A 19,579-nucleotide genomic window follows, 5' to 3' on the forward strand; every position below is an offset into this window, starting at 1 on the left:
TCAGGCTGAGCCCAAACCTCCATCCTGCAGCACAGCAATGAGAGCAGCACCTCCTGCTCCCGGACCCAGGTTTGTGCTGCTCCTGTCACCAACTGTTCCCAAGATGCCACCTGAATTAAGGCTCCACTGCAGAAAAGTTTAAAGGCTCCTGGAAAGCTGCACTGCTGCTGCCCCAGGGACTATGCTGTGTCTGAGCCCACCACAGCCCTGCACAGAAGGGCTTGCTGTGCCACAAAGGGAAGCTTGCAACATCACGGTAAGTCAGCTCTTTTGTTGTGTGGAACAAACCCAAGCAGCAACAGTTATGACCAGTTCAAGTTCAGATGTTAGACACCAGCCAATGCTGCCTTAAGCCTCTTACACACAAGACCCCAAATGACTCCATCCAGCTACCCAGACATCCTATAAACATCACACACACACACACACACACACAGATCTTGGTTCTTTCTCCTCCAAACCCTGAAGAAACAGAGCCAAACAAAGCAGAGGGCCCCTAGCTGCCCCATCCCAAAGGGGTTTTGGCTCTGTTAGCTTCACAAACCCCTGTCTACCCAGACAGGGCAGCCTGCAGAGATCACGGGATGCTGGACCCCACACAGCAGCACCACTGCGCCCCTCTTACCAAACTGAGTTTCTGCTCTTCTCCTTGGGGCAGTCTCTGCATAACATGCTTCTCAGATTAACAATTTATTCTCCTTGCTTTCAGCAACCTTCCCATCCCCTCAGACCCTCTACCCATCTGTGCTCTCCTGCAGTCATTCTTCACCCAACCTGAGTCCGCTTTGTCCTCATCACCCAGCATCCCACCCAGGGTCCCTAGGCTGCAGGGTTTGCTGGCTGGTAGAACTGGGACAGCTCCAGGCACCTGGCAGGGGACTTAACAACTGTTGTTGTGATGAAGCCTCAATAGCCCTCAAAGATCACAACGCTATTTCCATTTTAAACTGAAAGCCATAGTTTTCAGAGCTGCGCTCCAGACATCTGCACTCAGAGCTGCCACCTCACCCCCACACAAGTACTACAGCCAGCCACCAAGCTCCAAGCCACCCCCAACCCGATCACCACGCTCAGCTCCTCGCACACCCCAAATCCTTCCCTTCCTTTTTCCTTCTACAGAACCCACAACGGAAAAGTTTTCCCCAGGACTTGTGCAAGATCCCAAAGCTTTAGGTTGCTCAACGGCCCAATTGCACCGCCCTGATGCTAGCAAAACTTCCGCCTGCTCCTGAGTCCCCAGAGCAGCTGTTCCTGCAGCCCGCAGAGCACTCACATGCTGGGCAAACCCCCAGGCTGGCTGCAGCAAGGCAGGAGCACAGGGTGCTGCCCCTGGGCACTGCACAGCCATGTCGGAGCTTTTCTGCTCCTATTTCCTCCTTTGTGCTGCTGTGAGGTGTCCAGCTCATGTAGCCGCTGTCTGCTGGCTCTCAGGGGGACACTGAGCAGACTCAGAATTGTATGAAAAACCAACAACAACAAAACTACATCCCAGCCCTCTGCAAACTCCAAAAGAAAGCAACCCTTGGTGAGGGAACAGAGTGCCTTGGAAGGGTGCTCCCAGCTGGCTGCTGCACAGGAGTGTCTGCAACTGCCCAGCCTTCCCAAAACCAAGGGGAAAGGGCAGGTTTGGAAGATGTCAAATTGCAACAGAGTAAAGCAGGAGCCGAGATGCAGCAGCTGCAGCCCGGCAGTGGAAGCATCAGGGCAGGGAGGTGTGCTCCTGTGCCACATCGATCCACAGATTTACATGCCGGGAGCATCGGCTGCTGCGCGAGGAGCGAGGAGACAAAAAGGAGCATTCTGACACAATGCAGAGAAAAGAGAAAAGGCAGGGAAGTGAGGAGGGCTGGGGGCTGACGGAACAAATCTGCATCTGCAGGTTTCCCCCCAGCTTCAATATTTGCATGAACAAATGAGAGCGAGACGAGGCACAGCAGGGAAAAAAAACGCATTTTGCTAAAGCACACAAAAAACCTCCCCAGCTCTGCATCCATAAAGCACCAACCCCAGCCCTCTGCTGAGGAAAAATACAAGGAAGGAGGAAAAAGGCAATAAAAATAAAACCAAATCAAGCTGAAATCACTCCACAGCAACACAGAGCGAGCCCCCCTGCAGCCCTCCCCTGGCTCCATGTTATTTCAGCTGCAGGATTCCCGCGCCCATGTAAGTTTCTCCCCCCTTCCCGCTGCCTGTACGCAGGCTTGGGGTGCCCCGCAGCTTCCCCAGCACCACGAGCCCCCCCAGCTCCTTCCGAAGCAGCCGGCTTACCCTACGTGGTGAGGTTAGTGCAATCCAGCTGCTGTTGAATACACCTCGTTTTGCTGCAATATAAATAAAAAGGCTCTTCCTCCACCGCTCTTAATCTGGGAGCGCAGGCTGAGCCCAGCCTTCCTTCTCCTTTCATTAGCTGGACATGTGTCAGGTCCCTCACATCTGCGATTTCTCACTGCCTGGAGCCGCCTGTCCGGTTCCAGGGAAACACAGATGGCTCCCAGATGGGGAGGTCCCGCCGAGCCGCCCGGCTCCCACCTCGCAGCGCCCGCTCCTGCCCGCACCGCTCTGCCGGGCGCCTCGCCAGCTGCCAGCACCGCCCCGCACGGGACGTGGCGCGGGTCCGTGGCACCGCGCAGGGACACCCCGCTCCTCCGTATGCGATGCTGAGCCCCCGCTTGTAAATCATGGCCGGGAGGAGCCTTCGCCTCTTTCAGATGGGGTGAGCCGGTGGATAAGTCACCAATCAATTTCCTGATGGCTCGTTCCCCCGCGCACAGCAAGCTCTCGTGTGCGCTCCCCTGCGAGCCCCCGCCATGGAGTCTGCGAGGCGGCATGTGGGAGCAATTAGGGGCAGCAGTGAGATAACAAGAGACCGATGTTGCAAGGGTACCAAATGAGGGCTGGAAAATTCAAAGGAAGAGCAATTAAATGTGTAACGTATTAGCTGGGATCGAAGAGGAAGTGTTAAAGCAAAATGTAAATCCTAAATGTTTTATAGGTGGACTGAAACCCACAAGGGCTGCAGGCGTGTAAGGGAAAGCTGCTGGACATCCCTCTGCAGGACCACGCTGTGCCCTAACGCAGTGCTGGTGGCTCTGCCACACACAGCCCCTTCCCCATGACAGCAGCAGCGCACAGACAGCAGCACAGCTGCCCACATCCCACCCGAGGAGCAGAAGTGGCGTTGGAATTTTGCTTGCAGAAAATATCCCGCTCTGCAATCTGGGCACTGGAGCACACAGGTGGATGTGAAGCGCTCAGGAGGAACTCGGTGCAGTAGGCTGTGTTTTGCAGGTTCAGGTTGCAGTTCTAGCTCTCCCTTCATCAGCCAGACTCCTACGTACCTCACCAGGACATCACTGAACCAAGAGGTGCCACTGTCCAAATCCAAGGGATTCTCATTTTCCAAAACCAGAAATGACACAAGCTGAGCCCTGCACTCTGTTAGTGCACAGGTGGTGGGTATTTACTTGCTTACACACACAAGAACACCTCCTGTTAGGGTCTCTCCACGTCCTGCCATCCTCCTGTACCCCTGCAGCTCAGTGGCCCCACAGACCCAGGATGTCACCAAAGTACGCCAGCTCAGCTGGGCCAGAGGGGCTAAATGAGGCAGGTTAACTGGTACCTCCACCCCCCTCCTTTAATCTTATTTTAATGCAAGGACCTCAATGTAGACACTGGAGTTAAAAAAAGCATGATAATGTCTGGGTCAGAATAACTGCTTGCTACCACATGTCCAAATGAATCCCTATTTTTACAACCTAAAGTAGCCTGAAGTTTCAAAATCTCAGGTCACTTCCAGTACTTCAAGCATGGCTACAAGGATTTGTTTATAAACATGACAATCCATGCACTCTTTGCCTTGCCAGAGCCTGGCTGGTACACAAATCCAACATCCCCACAGCTGCCAGGCACTGGGACCACACTGCTCCTGACTGCTCTGCCAGGGTACAGACAATGCAGACAGCTGTACCCAGTTGCACTGGTCTTCAAGTCACATTAACTAGAGATGGGGGAACCTGGTGCCATGGCAAGCCCACTCTGTGCCAAGCCTCCAGCCAGCACTGCTCCCAGTGGGAGCAAGGGAAGATGAGCACTGTTTTGAGGCCCTGAGCCACAGCACCTACTGCCCTCGAGCAGCTTATCTGTGTAACTCACAGCAGGCAGCCAGCCCCTGGAATGCACATCACACCAGCTTCCATAACCCAGACCCCTCTGCCTATGGACAGCACAATGGAAAGAGCGAGTCCAGCCAGCAGCAGCAGGGAAATTGCTTTCTCCGACTCACCGCGTCAATCTGCTGCTGCTTTCTTCTCACGGCAATGTTCCATGGAAAGAACGATGCAAACAAAGTTTGAACAGTGGGAGCTATTGATACCTGCTGCTCAGTGTGGTTTCTGAGGAAAGTGGGGAAATCTGAAGAATTTTTCCAGTTTGCAGTGGAATTTGCATGCCTATCACAGCCTATTCCTGCAGAGCACAAGGGACTTGAACTTCTCGTGACTTCCCTTCCATGCCACTGTATTTTGGGACCACTGATGCTCTACTTTCTGCCCACCGTGCTCTTACCTTGGAAAGAAGCTTAGCATGTGCTCATGGAAGCCCAGGAAACCTCCGCCATTCTGGGCTGACCACTTTCCATTGCACAGAAAACAAATCCAAGCATACAGATGTGGCCAAAGCCATCCATCAAGCTGAATGGAAACTGTAAATTCACGTTAACTAGAATCCAATAGAAACCAATCAGGAATCTCCTCCTCATCCCCCAGGACTGGGTTTGGCAGCAAGTCTGATGTCTCATCACCTCCTTTGTGCCTTCCTCAGAGGCTGCACCCCTCCCAAATTTATCACATTTAACAAACATCTTCTTTTTAATCCCTCCATCAAGTTAGCACACGGCAGATCATGTTAACAAGCTTAATTAGTCAAGTAAAGCTAATTGTATCACCTCACTTGTGTGTAAGATTCAGCATTTATACCATTTCAGTATCACTCAGAGAGGGGCCAAGCATGCATTGAAGGCTGGCCTTAACTGAGTGAGCTGAATTCACACCCAGAACAACTATGATGAAATGCTGAGAAAAACTGGTGGGAGCAAAGGTTCAACAGCTGGGCACAACCCCACCGAGCTCCTGCAGCATCACCTATGGCTGCTGACTGATGGCAGGGGGAGGAAGGGATAAGGACTCAAAGGCAGCCTTGCTCCTCTGACCATATATATATGAAGGAAAAGCTCAGGGGGTGCTGTTCCATCCAAATGAATGGGGAAGACAGGTTCCTAAAGCAAACAGTCCATAGTTGTCACGGGTATTAAAACCAAACGTGGAAATATGGAAAAGAATGAGTAAGCCCGGTTGAACAGAGTAAAAAAATCCTGCAGAGGATTAAGTCTAGTTCAGCAGCTCCACAGCTTGACAATGTTTTCCAAAGAGCAAGGTCAGAAGGTATGAAATCAATAACAGCCCTGTTGGGTGGCTGAGGTTTGTCACAAGGCACACACACAACCCCTCCAAGGGCAGCCATGCAGGGACCAGCAGCCAGCCTGTGCTATAGAAGCTGTGCTGGGACCAGCAGGAGGGCCTGCAAGCCAAGCAAGCACACAGGAACACATCTCAAAGCAACACAATGTGTGCTTTTTGCTCTCATCCCAGGAAGGGCAGCATTTACAATCAAAACTATGACTGATAACACAAGGGTGGCAGACCCCAAGCCCCTTCCCAATGGTGGGGCAGTTAAGCACTGGCTCACTTCCTGCTTTCCTCCCATCAGCTTTCCCCCTCCAGGACAGTGTTCTAACCCCAGAGCTGCTTTTCTTTCTTTGTTTCACACCACTTTCACAGAACCTTTCCCCCTGCACCATGCATTTCCCTGCGCCCCACGGTCAGTGCAGCTGCAGGCCCTGCTCTGCACAGTAGCTACACATGGCACATGTGCTCCTTGTGCTGCCTCAATGGGACGTGTGGTAGCACCTCTCCATGCCGTGCTGCTGCCCACAAGGCTTACAAACAAGTCCTCTGTTCTGTTTTACCCCTTTATCCCATCAAAGCCCCTGGCTGAGGGCTTCAGGCCACGCTCTACAGCTGCTGCCAGAGCTCTGCTGGTTTGCAGGGTTAGTGCTGAGCTGGGCTCCCTCCCTTCCAGCCCCACCAAACAACCCAAACCACACGCTTTAAACGGCAACTTCCCTTCTGGTTTGTAGATTTTATTTTTCTTCCTTCAGCATTTTCCTTCCCAACGCCTGTACTTGTCAGCTCCTCTTCAGCTGTCAGCTGGCCCACGAGGGTGGACTAGGGAGGGGGGAAACACAAAAGCCAGCCCCAGCACAGCAATTCATGCCTGGCTGGCATTCCGAGTTTCCTCTGCTGGCTCCACACAGGCTGATGTGGGCACAGCTGGGAGCGATCTGTGCAGGATAGTGCAGTGCTGCCCTCCTGCCCACTGCTGAGTGCTGCCCATGGGAGGGCTGTGCAGGGCCTCAGGCAGGGGGCTGCAGCCAGAGGAGGCAGGAGGAGAGCAGCTGGATCACAACCACAGCCTGGTGCTGCACTGTGAAGAAGTATTAATGAACGGGAGTCTCATTAACATAGCTCAGCCTGCATCCAGACCCTCCTCCTTACCTTCCATCTCATCTGCACCTTGCTCCCATTTTTTCTATTTGCATTTTGGTGCCCTGTAGCCATTCCTCCTTCCTTTCCAGATCCCCTTCCCACTCCATGCTTTCAGTCTCCTTTTTCACCTTATTTCTGCTCCAGTCTGCCTTCGCCATCTCCCTGGCACACACATGCCCCATCAACAGCCCCAGCAGTGCTGCACAATGCCTGCACCCAACTGCAGCAGCTCAGTGATGCACCAAAAACCAACATGCACTGGGAGCTGTACAATGCCCGCCTGCACTGCTACTGGCCTTGGAACCAAGAGGTGCACAAAATGCAGAAGAGCAAGTGCAGAAGGTGAAAACCACCAGCTTTATGCTGGATCCATTGGATCACCCCTTGCAGGCAAGAGCAAAAGCAGGGCTAAGCGACACCAGTGCTAACATGCAAAGCTAAACAGCTGCTAGTTTGGCTAGTGCAACACCCAGAAACATCCCCTTTGGATGTGGGAGGGTTAACTCCCTGCCACCAAAGATCATCTCTGTGGTAGGAGAAATGAAACAAGAAAACAAGTGAGGAAACACCATTCTAGAGTCATTAAGGTTTTGAGACTCTCCAAGTGGTTTCTATTAGGATTACATCCATATTTGGGCGCCTGCAGGAAGGAAAAATAAAACAAGACTGATTTGCAGAGGCACAGAGCCACCCACGGGATCCTTGATTTGCCTCTGCAGCCTGCAGGAGGTTGGTGCTCAGCCCCAGGAGGTCCAGGAAGTGAGTGAGAATGAGGACTTGGAAGTTACGTTCCCTTCCTTTTTGTCACAAGCAAAGCCTACATGCAGACTCACAGTTCACGGCAGCAGGAAGTTCATGTTTACAAGTTTACAGGAAGAAAATATCCAGCATTCCTGTCTTCTGTAATCCTGTGGTGAAAGCTCTCCTCATATGGGAGCCCCCAGCCTAGCGCTGCATTGAGCTCTGCCTGTCCAAAATACCCAGCCCCAAAGATACAGCTATGGGAAAGCCAAGACCAGAAGGAAAACAGTAATTCAGCAGTTCAGTAAGTTCACACTGAGACACTGCAACCATGTCTGAGGAAAAGCTTTTTAGCATCTTAAGTTCATGCTTTGAAGAGAATAGTGTGAAAGTCTATATTCAGGTATTAGCACGAAGCTTTCTCCTCCTGCCCCTTGTTACGCTCTCCCCTTATGGAAACTAAAGGACCACAGCCCTCTTACAGAAGCAAGGCACAAAGCAGGGAGACCCCAAGCAGCCCGTGTACCACCAGGATGCCAAAAGCCACATTCACATCACTGCATGTTTATATAGGCCATGTTGCACAGTTTAGTAAATACTATAGAGTGCCTAGGGGAAATTCTGATTTCCTGCACACATATCGGGCCCAGGGAAAGTTTCAATCTTGACAAATGGCTGCTTTCCAATAGAAAAACAATTCAGTTGGAATATTCGGCCCTAGATTTATAAAGCAAACTTGTTCAATAAAATGAGTGCATATCTTTGCAGCAAAACACAGGGTAACAGTGAGAATGATCAGTGGAATGGTGATACAGGAGATGTAACGACAAAGGGACTGGTGCAAAAGAAAAGCACTACAAAGTAAAAGGAAAGTGCTCATCTGTCTCAGAGGATCCAGGCTCACAAAGGAGGAATCTCCAAAAGGAGATCCTTCCCCAGTGTCAGCCCTTCAGTGAGGTCTAAGAGAGGTGCAGCCAGGCTCCACCCTTTCTGGTCTCACAGCTGAATTACCTTCACCTGTGCTCCCAGGACTGACCAAGTCCTTCCCCAGGTGCTCAATCAATAACTCAACAGTTACCATACCACCAAGCTAGCAATAAGAAGCACTTCAAACAGTTCAAAGAGAGTGGTTTCCAACAGCCTCACAGGAGAACTTGAGCGCTGCATTGAAAGGAAAGGAGGCAGAGGTGCACAGCCCAGGGCTGCAGTCTGTTAACTCACACAGGGAAGACACTGAGAGTTATCTCCAGTCCAGAACTGGGCCACACTCAGTGTGAAACTGGAACAGCTGTCAAAATCTTCATATTGTACACCACAAGTTAAAAATAAACAACAACAACAACATAAGCCTCAGGGAAAAGACACCTCCTAACTTAAAACAACAGCAATAAAAACTGGGAGTAAGAGATGAAAAAGAGACGCTCACCAGCAAAGCTTCTATGAAGCAAGTTTAGATGCAAAGACACGCATTCCTGAAATGGTTGATTTGATTTGGCTGTGTTGCTGCCCAGAAAAAGAAACAGTTCAGGCATACACTTTACTTCCTCTTCGTTTCATTAATCCACCTGGAGCCCACACTGTCACCACGCTGTGTGTATTGCAGGCACTTTGCCTCCAGGCTGCTCTGCCCAGGTGAGGCAGCACATCATTCCTCTCTTCTTAACTTTTCCCAGCTGTGTTTTGCTGACTATCCCCAACAACTCCACCTGTTCCTGCAGATGGAGCAGCTGCAGCTAAAGGCAAACACCTGGTCGTTCTGCAGCAGGGGGTTATAGCAGTTCCTACCCAGCTTGTAGCCATGTCATTGCTCGGCACAATATACTGCCCCTACAGAGCCCAGGCCACCTGTGTGCTGATTTTTGTACCTAGCAAGGTTATTAGGATGCAGTCAGCTTCTTGCCCAGCACAGCCAGCAGGACACAGAGCTGAGCAGCAGAATGGCCCTGCTGCAGCTTGCTGCCATGGGTCTTGGCTGGGACCATACCCCATGGCAGCACTGTCCAGCCTGCACTTCACTCCCACCCTTCTGCCAGTCCCATGGTGAGCACATATGGGTTAAGACCAGGAGGTGGGGGTTAGCTTTTGCTCCCAGGTAACAGTGACAGGCCGAGAGGGAATGGCCTCAAGTTGTGCCATGGGAGGTTCAGTTTGGATATGAGGAAACACTTCTCAGAAAGAGCAGTGATGCAGTGGCAGAGCTGCCCAGGGAGGTGGTGCAGTCACCATCCCTGGAGGTGCAGCACAGTGGGAATGGTGGAAGGGTTAGAGTTGGACTTGATGATCCAAGAGGTCATTTCCCAACTTTATGATTCCAAGATGCAACCACAGAGAGTAGAGACTAGTGGTGTGCTTACAGAACCAAGCAAACCCATTGTCCAGCAGGTTCCCAGTGTCTGGGTGTGACAGCATGGTAAAAGAAGCTACCTGGTCCTGATTTTGTATGGAATTGAACCTAATCCAGAATCACAGCCCACCAAACTTAGTCCATTAAGGAAAAAGGCCCACCAGATTTAATCTATTTTGGAACAACAGAGATGACTTGAGGAAAAATTAGATTTTGCACAGACTAAGCTGACAGATTCGGGGGTTAGTTCAAGAAAGCCCAGGGGTCAATTTAGAGTAAGAAAGATCCTTCAGCAAATTAAACTGTTTTCCTGACTGCTCACCTCAGAAAAAGGACACAGCTCCAGACCCCACACTCAGCAGCACAGGGACAGAATCTGAGAGCAGCAATGAGCACTAAGGCTGCCACTCACACCCCCAAGGCTCTCCTATGTCTTCCTGAACCAAGCCCAGCAGGACCAATATCAGTACAAGCCCCTTGCAGGTGCCAGCACTGGTCTGCGTTGCTGTTCCTCCTCGCCCGTGTCCCAGCACAGCCCTATAGCCAGAAGCTGGCTGTGAAAACAGAGTGCTGCCGCTTGCTTGACCCATGCAGAATGGCTAACCCCAGAGGGATAATCCTGCTTTAAGGAGGGAACAATGGGAGCTTTGATGAAGCATACAAATTTTATAAGAGCCCCACTAAAACATTCCTTTCTCTCTGGAAATGGGTGATGGACCTCTAAAATGAACGTTGCATGTGCCTGCCTTAAGCCTTGTAACAGAATACAAGGCAGGCAGAGCAGGCTTCTCTTTCTTGTATGCAAGACATCATAAAATCTGTAACAATGCTGAAGGCGAGTTTCCCATGCCTACAGATAACTGCCTCTGCTACAATGCGCAGCTTGAAGGAGCCCAAGCACATGGCCATCCCATCCAGCTCCACCTTGCAGGGCACAGCTCCTCCATGTGCCATTAACAGGCCTGGGGACAGAGTGAAACCTGCAGCTGCTTTCGTGCCGAGGCGGCAGGGACTGGGCTGCAGCACAGCGTGATCCTCACTTCTGCTATTAGTCAGCCTCTGTGAAACTGAGAACCCAGTGCCAGGATTTGCATTAAAGAAAAAAAACAACAATATTTGAAAACAATTCATTACAACCTAGGTGCAAAAAGCCACTTGCTGCTCACCGTACAAAAGCTCTCAGACACTTACTTGTTCTCTGACCTCGTGGTACCTCGGTCCTGCAGCACAGAAGGGCCGCCTCAGCACTTTGTTTCACCCTTCCAAGTGTAAACACACACACAGCGCTGAGGAAAAGCAGCAACGCTGTGACCTGACACAAGCACCATGTGGGGATCATCCTCACGCCGTATCAGTGACTGGAATTACCAGGGCTTTGCCAGCAGCTCAATGAGATGGAAACTCCCGCTCCTGCTGCCAGGATATGTTTGCTGGGATATAAACTATTTGGATGCCTGGAATATTTTGCCTCAGTGTTATAAAACAGGTGCAGATAGGTGCATCTCCATTCACAGAGCAGCCACTCTGGGAAGCACAGCCACATGGAGCACGCCATCCATGGCAGAGCTGTGCCTTACAGTGCCCTCACCCTGATCTCCAGCTCCATCTCAAGCTGGAGGAGCAGTCAGCAGAGAGTTGGCCACCACACATCTTTGGGGCTCTCTGCAGAGCCACAACTTGTCCTGGCCTTCAGCTCCTTGCAGCGTGCTGTAAACCCCCCCCTACCCAGACTGCCTGCACCCAGCTCTGCAGCCTTGGCTCTCAGGGCCACATGCTGCAGCCCTCAGCCCAGCGCAGCTGGTGCCTGTGTGATGTCAACAGCACTGGCCAAGGATGGAGGAGAGGCAGGGATGTGAGACGTACAGCACGCAGGAGAAGTGATGAAGCCCACAAGCCTTGTCTTTGCAAGCATGTTTTCCCATAAAAACAGGACTAATTTTATTCCCATAACTTTATAGCTAACTTAACTCTCTTAATTAGAGGTATGGGGCTCAAGGGAAACTGCTGTAATTACTGAATGGAAAATAAAATCTGATGAAACGGCAGCTGCAGTGGCTGAAGACTTAACATCTAAATAAAATTGAGAGCAGGCAAACCTGTACAAACTCCCCATGTTGTGATATTCGTGTACCTGCTCACACACAAAAAGATGCGTTAGAATAAAGTAGTTCTTTTTCCCCTCTCAAAAAGCAGTACTACAAAAGAAAAGCTTGTTCAATAAGCTAAATGCACGCAAGATGAAAAAGGAAGGAGATATGCCTGTGAATGTCTTTGATTCAAAGAGCAACTCAGCACGCAGACAGCAACAAAGCAATGCAGGTGTTGCTCTATGCAGGGGCAGGGAAGGCAGCACAGGGTGTTGTAGCTGCTGCCCCTGTATGGGCAGACGCTGAGCTGAGACACTAGGTCCTCCCCAATCCACTCCTCTCCTAGTCACAGAGGACTCCCAGACTTGTCCTGTATGTAGGTTTTGTCTCTGCCACATGAGCTGCCCTCCTGGGACAGCATCCAGGCTGGTCCTTCAATACCAGCAGAACCTGTGAAGGAGAAGGCATCACGCTTCATAAGCATCCTCTGCATCTTTTCAGCTCCAGAACTGAGCCATATCACAACTGTTAGCCACTCCTTTAGTGCCTCTGCTTCTCATATTGGCAATGCAGAATCCACAGGCACAAACCAAAGAGCAGAGCTCAACACTGTGATCACAAACCTTTGTCAAATAAATATTTAAAATGTTTGAATGAGCCCTGGGTTAGCAAGAGGGCTGGCATGGAAAGTCAGGAGATTAAACTGACAGGATTTATGTCCACCACTGGACCCTGTCTCACTTTCAGCCACACTAAGCTGCTGGAAACACAAATGTACCGAGAGTTCCCAAATAGAACCAAAACACAAACAGCATTTCAAGCATGAAGCTGGGAAGCTTTTTGCAGTCTTGTGTTCACCCTCAAATAAGTAAGATCAGAGAGGGACAGAGGCAGACTTGAAAACTGGTCCTGCCAAGTGATGTGAACCACAAACCATGCCCTGCTGCATGGGAAATCAGTATGTGTTCAGAGCGAGGAGGACCATCATTAACCTACAACCCATGCTACAGCACTGGGAGTTTTCCAAAAGAGGAGAATCTGCTGCAGTCAAAGCGTCTTCCTCAGGAGACTCCATCACATTAACTTCTAGGTGCCAGGCACACCTAGATACAGGGGGCTGGCCACACTTCCACAGAAACAGAATACACCTGGGGGATAAGGCACCCATCAGTGTATTCCAAAAGCTGGTGATTCACATGGACAAATAGCTGTAATCTAGGGTCAGACTTCTTGGAGCAGAGAGATGAATGAACAGTGGTAAATGCATGTAGATGGTTCAACAAGGATTCCTTTTTGCACATTGCTGACTTGGGGTCCCCTGTTACCCAGCAGCCAGGCCTACAAGCTCTAATGACAAGCCACTGCCAGTGTCTCTAAACCCTCCTTTCCCAGTACACGTGTAGACGTGAGGATTAACCTGGCTGAAGAAACAAAGAGCAGAGGAAAGGAAGGCAAGCGTGACCAAGTGTATTTCCCTCCTCTGAAGGTAGCTGGAGGTGACAAAGCCTTTAAACAGCCACCAGACTTGGCATAAAGTGAGAGATATCGCCTCCACTCCACAGCACATAACTGCTGCCTCTTTGCAGTGGTCCTCCTGTATCTGCTAAACAAGTCTCCTTCATGGTTGCCACCAATCTGCCATGTTCTTTTTTCTCCTGGAAACCACAGTCAGCATTGCTACCTTTCCTCCTTGTCTCTCAGAATTGGTCTGTATGAACAGCCAGCCATGGCAGAAGCACCAAAATATCCTCCAGCAGGTGCCTGTGCTCATAGAGGAAGTGGGTATTTAAGCCGACACAAGTAATCCCAAATGAGGCTTCGGGGTTTTTCAGCACTTCCTTACCTGAGAGCAGGACCACATCTCTGGAAGAACCTTCCTGAAGGTGCTTGGGTTTCTCAGCCCATTGCCAAGCACGGCTCATATCATTACTCACCACGGGCAGGTGATCCACTGGCATCTGTAGTGTGAACATGGAAGCAAGCAGCAGAAGGAAAGCAAAGAACTGGAAAGAATTTCTGGCTAGAATTTGCTGCTTTAAATCATCACATAAACATAGGCTGTGCGCTGGAACCGCCACGCTTGCATCACAAAAGTGAAATGGGCATAAGGCTCCCATCCAACTTGGGTTTAATGGCAGGGAAGACAGACCTGCCCTTAGAGAAAAATCCCAGCTGTTGATCTCTGTTTTGTCTTGCAGTGGAGTGCAGTATTCCTCTTTGCTTCCTGCCAAAAGCGGAGGAAGTACTACCTACTACAAAGTAATTACAGCAGTTCAGCCGAGAAATGGCTGCATTTCAAACTAAGCAGAAGATGAGAAAGTGGGGAGTGGCTCCCTGATAAATGTTTAACCTGCTTTCAGACCTTGGGATGAAAAGATATTCTCCAGAACAAATAACTGCTGTTTGCTTAATACCTGTCCAATTTGTCTCCATAAAGCACTTGGAGAAGCCTTACCCTGCTAGCACCTCAGTGCCAGACCTGGGCAGCATAGCCCCGACACAACAGCTGGTGTCCGAGGAGCAGGTGGTACAGTGGGCAGCAGGGGATCCCAAAGAGGCCCTGTTTGATTCCGTTTCCTTTTGGTGAGCTGGCATCTCTCTTGGAGAAACTGGCGGACATTCAGCTGTGCCAGCACTGCGCCCCTTTAAATAGGCAGCCTGGCTTTTGTAGCAAGGCTGGAAGTTTTCAGTCTTCTGATTATCAGCAGAACAGCCACAATTATCCAAATAAAACTATTACTATATTGGGCCTTGGAACATAAATAGAACTTAATGGATTTTATTACATCCCAGGAAGCAAGAGTTACAGACAGAGAAGTACTGCTAAGAGTGCACTGCTGCTACCTATCAATTTCTCCTAAACACTCAGCACTTAAGAAATATCCAAAGAACCACACTGCTTCCACAGCATAACTATTTCTAATTCCCCTTTGAGCTCTTCCCTTTTAGCCAACTTGCACGGCACATTTTAGCAGCTGAAAATTAAAGGGTCACAATATTGAGCCTCAGGTATCAAGAGCACAATGGAAACTGCAGCTTACACTGAAAGGGCACTGCTGAGCACCGCAGTAACAAGTTTGTTGCCTCCGAGCTGGAAGCTCTCTGCCATGAAGTTTCTTATTTAACTCAGCAAGAAACGAAAGAAAACGTTACAGCCATGAATTTATTCCTTACACAGCTGCTTGCAAATCATACTACAAAGCCAGAGCCACGATAGGAGCAAGAGTCCACAGCTCAGGCTGCAGCATCCTCTTTGATCTGATTTACTTCCATTCAGGCAAGAAGGGTCAGCCTAAAGAAGGACTGCCAGTACTTCAAGCTCTCCTGATGGAGCCCAGCTTCCAGAAGGCCACATGGGAGCCAAGGACAGGAGATGCTGCAGGTCCAACAGAAGCAGCTTGCAGCAGCAGAGCCAGGCGGTGACGCAGCCACCAGCCCAGCAGGGCTGGAACAAAGAGGGCCAGCTATGCTGGGCTTCCCCAGCCCCTCCTCGTGCCGTACAGGAAAAGCAATCTTACCACCCCGGGGACTCCCCACCTGGCCCCGCTCAGAGGTGACAGCCCAGGCCTGCTGTTATCTTCAACACAGATGCATTTATTCTCCCGAGAGCCTCCTGCATTTTATCTAGCTGGCAGTTTCCAAATGCCTATCGTACGGGCCAGCTAAAACCACTTTAAGCTCTTTTATGCAGCTATTTCTGAGAGCTTGTCGGAGAGGAGAAATGAAGGAAGAACAAGAAGCTGGGGGGTTGGAGATGTCGGAGCACAGTTGCTCGGTTCCCCCCCACTTGCCATGCCCCGATTGTCATGGAAAGCAGCCTCCTGCCGTCTGCACCGCTCCCTGCCTCCCTGCCTTGTAAACAGGACCTGGCACATGAATGGAGGCACAGTTTACAAAGATCCCTTGCTTAAAGCAAATTTGCCTCTCAACACATGGCCAAACTCTCACACAATAAATTAACTATTTGGCAGCCCCCGAACTATTACTGGAGCCAAACCAATTAGGGTTTAATGTGATCCCAATTTCCTATTTCCGAGACTGGGGTCGGCGGGAGCGGGGGGGGGGGGGGGGGGGGGGGTGGGGTGGGGGGAGGGCAATAAGAGCTAAGTAAATCCCCCCCGGTTTATAAATCCTTGTCAATCATCCCAGATAAACCTGTCACCCACAGCTCTAAAGCTGTATCTGAGCTCCTATGCTCAAAGGGATGCTATGGGAAAAGGCACATCGCACTCTGCATGCCCGACTCCCAACATGTGTTTTCCATACTCGGGAAATTCAATCATTTAAAAAATATTTACTAAGCTTTGTCTTTAATTAGAAAAACATGACGACGGATAAGGAGAGTTATTGTTTCTAAGCTGGAAATGTCAGAGATCCTAATGATGTCACAAGATAAACCCAATTACCAACCCACATGGACGCTGCCAGGGAGGCAAACATTTTGAAGAGTTTTTCATCTCCCCTCCAAGTTCAGTGCTTTACAGTCACAATTAATCAGAGGCTTCTTGGCCCCCACCAAACCCATTGAGGGAGGAGGGAGGGCTCTGGCTGCAGATCTGCTAGACGGGCTGTTTTGACGCAAAGGAGCTTACCCGGAGGGGGAGGAAGATGGGAGCCATCTGATGACTTTGTGTTTTAACATCCTGACTACATGTCCCCCTTCCCCTCCCCCCCCCCGTGCATGCAATTACCTGCCATCACCTAAACCAGGCAAACCATCCTCATCTGCACCTGGAAGCACCAGGCAGTGTGTGTTCACATCCTTGAAAAAAAAGAGCTCAAATAATTTTCTGCTGAAGCAAAAGCCACTGAAAGATTTGCTTCCCAAACACAGCCAAGAAACTTTGCCTGTAATACTCACAAGTCTGCAAAGAAAGAGCCTCGAGGAGGGGACAGGCTGCAGAGACCCAAGCTGGCCCTGAAGGGGGGTGCAAAGGAGCAGCTGTTGTCCTCCTTGCTTCGTGTGAAGGCAAAGGAAGGTCGAGCATTTCCCCCACATAGCAGCCTGTAAGATGCTGCAGGATCTGGCCCTGCAGATGCACCCTGCACGTCCAGCCCAGCTCACTCATGCAACTCCAGCCAGATGCAGAGACAGGCAGGATACACAAGAACTTAGAAGTATAAAGCAAATATTTGTTGGCTAACTCACACAGAAGATAGCTGGGATGTAATGAGCTATTAGGAGAAGCATTTGTGTGCTCACCACTCCTGATAAGGCACCCAAAGAGTCACTGCTGGCAGGCAGGCAGGCGACAGGGAAGGTCCCTGGCCCAGCTGCTGTCTGCCACCAGCCCAGTCCCACCAGTGCCCACCACTGCTCCAACCAGCCCCAGCCCCTGGCAGAGCACTCTGCCCTACGTACATCAGCACATACAGCCTCCCCCTTCTCTTCCCTTTGGGATTTGCTACCTCCCCATTTTACTCCTTTTCCATCTTGAGTCTCGAGCGACATAAGGGACCTCAGGCTGTAATCACAATCTTTCTTATCTCTGCAGATTTTCTGGTGGCTCTCTCTCAGCAGTCTGAGTCAAGGTTACACAGCTGTGCCGTATCAGAGCCGGGCGACAGATCCTCAGCAAAGTGGCAGCCGAACTTTGAGGTGGGATGCTTACAGCAGGGGCTGCAGAGGGAGACAGTTACTCCCAAGCACCCTGATATGTATCATGCACATCTCAAGGCGTGAAAAAAACAACTCCCAGCACTACTGTCAAGGCAATAATGCTGACTGCAAGATAACCAGATTCTCCCTGCCGTGCTTCCTGAGGAGCAGGGCAGAGATGCAGAAGTCATGAGGCTGTGGGGTCATGGATCTGCTGAGCAGCAGCAAGCCCTGCTCTGCCACAGCACAGCCAAGCTCTTACGCTCTGCTACTACTGGATTTGGGGGAAATTAATTATCTACACCCTCCTGTATGCCAGAAATGGCTAGACAAAACACACAGAGAAGCCAGGTGGGATTGGTCCCAGTGGTAACAGTTAGAGGAACTTGCTGCTACAGAGACTAAGTGTACTGTTAGGAAGTGGCTGACCAACTCCCAGGAGACCACAGGGATTCAGAAAAGCGGATGTTTAGCTCAGGGAGAAGCTGCTATTGATGCTAGCAAACCAGCACGTCTGTTATTCTGCTTTGAGAAAGGCCAGCGAATACTTGCAGTGACAATGCTAAGTAGGCAGGTTATTATTTTATGACATCCATAGGAAAAAAAAAATAGTTGTTGCTACTTTTCCATCCCAAACCATAGCTGGTAATGAGAGAATTCTGCAGCATTTGGTAAAGCTTTCAAGTGTCATCTGTGGACCCAAAGTCGAGACAGCAGCATGCCGTTTATCTTCTGAAATTATCCTTGCAACTCAAGGTTGAGAGCTATTACCAAATATTACCTTTAATTCCACCATAAATCTACACAGGACTAAATCCCTGCTTGAACAGTGTGATCCCTTACAGTCAGACTGCAAAGCATGTCTGAAGAAAACATATGTGCATGATTGAGCCTCAAAGTCCAGTCACCAGACAGTAGAAGTTAATGCTTCACTTGCTAGAAGACAATGAAATGGAGCAAAGACAGCCCTAATTGAGCCCAAAGGCCAGCATTGGTTAACACAGTGTCCACAGATACAGTAAAAATCACATCCAGTGACACCATCACATACACATACACCAACCCAAACACTGGGTGCAGCAGAGAGGGCGGGAGGGCAACGGTGACAGAAGTTTTCTGCTTGGCACTGGCTGGATAAGAGCCTTCAGGTAGATGGCTTTCAGTCCAGAAGGGCTCCAGGCAAATCATACATCTGCACTGTCTCTGGGACCTCTTACATCAGAGGATATCTGCTGGTAACATCTCAGGGCAGCTGTGAAGCTTTAGCAGCTCACGCTAATGGAAACTATTCAGCTCACACACCCCACTCCAGTCCTCCTTTTGTCAGAGTCAAAAGCATGAGCTCTACCTGAAGGATGTGCTCCTTTTTATCCTCACTTGCAAGTCAGAAATAACTCTTTGCTTTGACAGCTTCAGAAAGAGAGTTCCTTTCCCTCCCCCTAACACTACTGCAAGGAAAAACTAACACCTTAAGCCTTACAGCATATAGAAACTGAGACCAAGTTCCTCACAGAAAAACAGTATGTGCCCTAAGCTAACATGGAACATCCCAAAGGGCCAAAGCAGACCCATATTTCTCCCTTCTTCCTGGTTCATTAGTTTCAGAACAAGTACAAAGTATTTCTCTGTAACAGATACTCAAAGACATTAAGAATCTCCCCAACAGACCCAGCAACTGTACTCATAATACAGTAGAAATCACTGGGCTGATAACAAAGGCAATGAACATAATTCGTGCTTAAACAAATTACAGCTCTATCTTAATTATTCACTTCCTAGAGACCAGTGATAAAATCCAGCAGCGTTTCTCAGGCAGATGCTAAAGCCCAGTGACAAGAACCAGTGATGCCCTGTGCTAGCAATCAGCCTGCTCAATTCCTGGCACCAAGCAGACATCGTTACCTGTTTCCTATCTGTAAAGCTGCTAATGACACAACACGTTTCTGTGTTTATCCTTATAAAACAGCAGTATGGCTCATTGGTGTTAGCCTTAGCACTTCACCAATGGAAGCTGAGCCACAATGCTTTGGCTGCAGCTGAGTCATCTGAAGCCTCCCCTCTCTTTGGCACGCCAGGTGTTGGTCACTTTCTCTTTGTCAGAGGTTACAGCCTTGTCATACCTGCTGGTGTTTGGCCCTGTGCAATCACTTCCTGAACTGGTTCTGGCAAAAGGATCCAGGTTTAAAGCATTGCTAGCAGACAT

At 50.0% G+C, this 19,579-nt stretch overlaps 1 protein-coding gene across 3 annotated transcripts in view; it reads right to left on the minus strand.

Moving 5' to 3' along the window:
* CBFA2T2 (CBFA2/RUNX1 partner transcriptional co-repressor 2) overlaps positions 1–19,579 on the minus strand; it is a 48,065-nt gene that overhangs the window by 23,481 nt on the left and 5,005 nt on the right. The window contains exon 1 of one of the 3 annotated variants that reach the window (XM_072349788.1): positions 2,269–2,568. The exons of the other annotated variants lie outside the window; for them this stretch is intronic. The gene's annotated coding sequence lies outside the window, so the exon portion shown is untranslated. Of the gene's footprint in view, positions 1–2,268; positions 2,569–19,579 lie in introns of those variants that run through there. 3 annotated transcript variants of the gene reach the window in all.

Source organism: Excalfactoria chinensis, chromosome 15 (assembly GCF_039878825.1).
Source record: "Excalfactoria chinensis isolate bCotChi1 chromosome 15, bCotChi1.hap2, whole genome shotgun sequence".
Lineage (NCBI taxonomy): Eukaryota > Metazoa > Chordata > Aves > Galliformes > Phasianidae > Excalfactoria > Excalfactoria chinensis.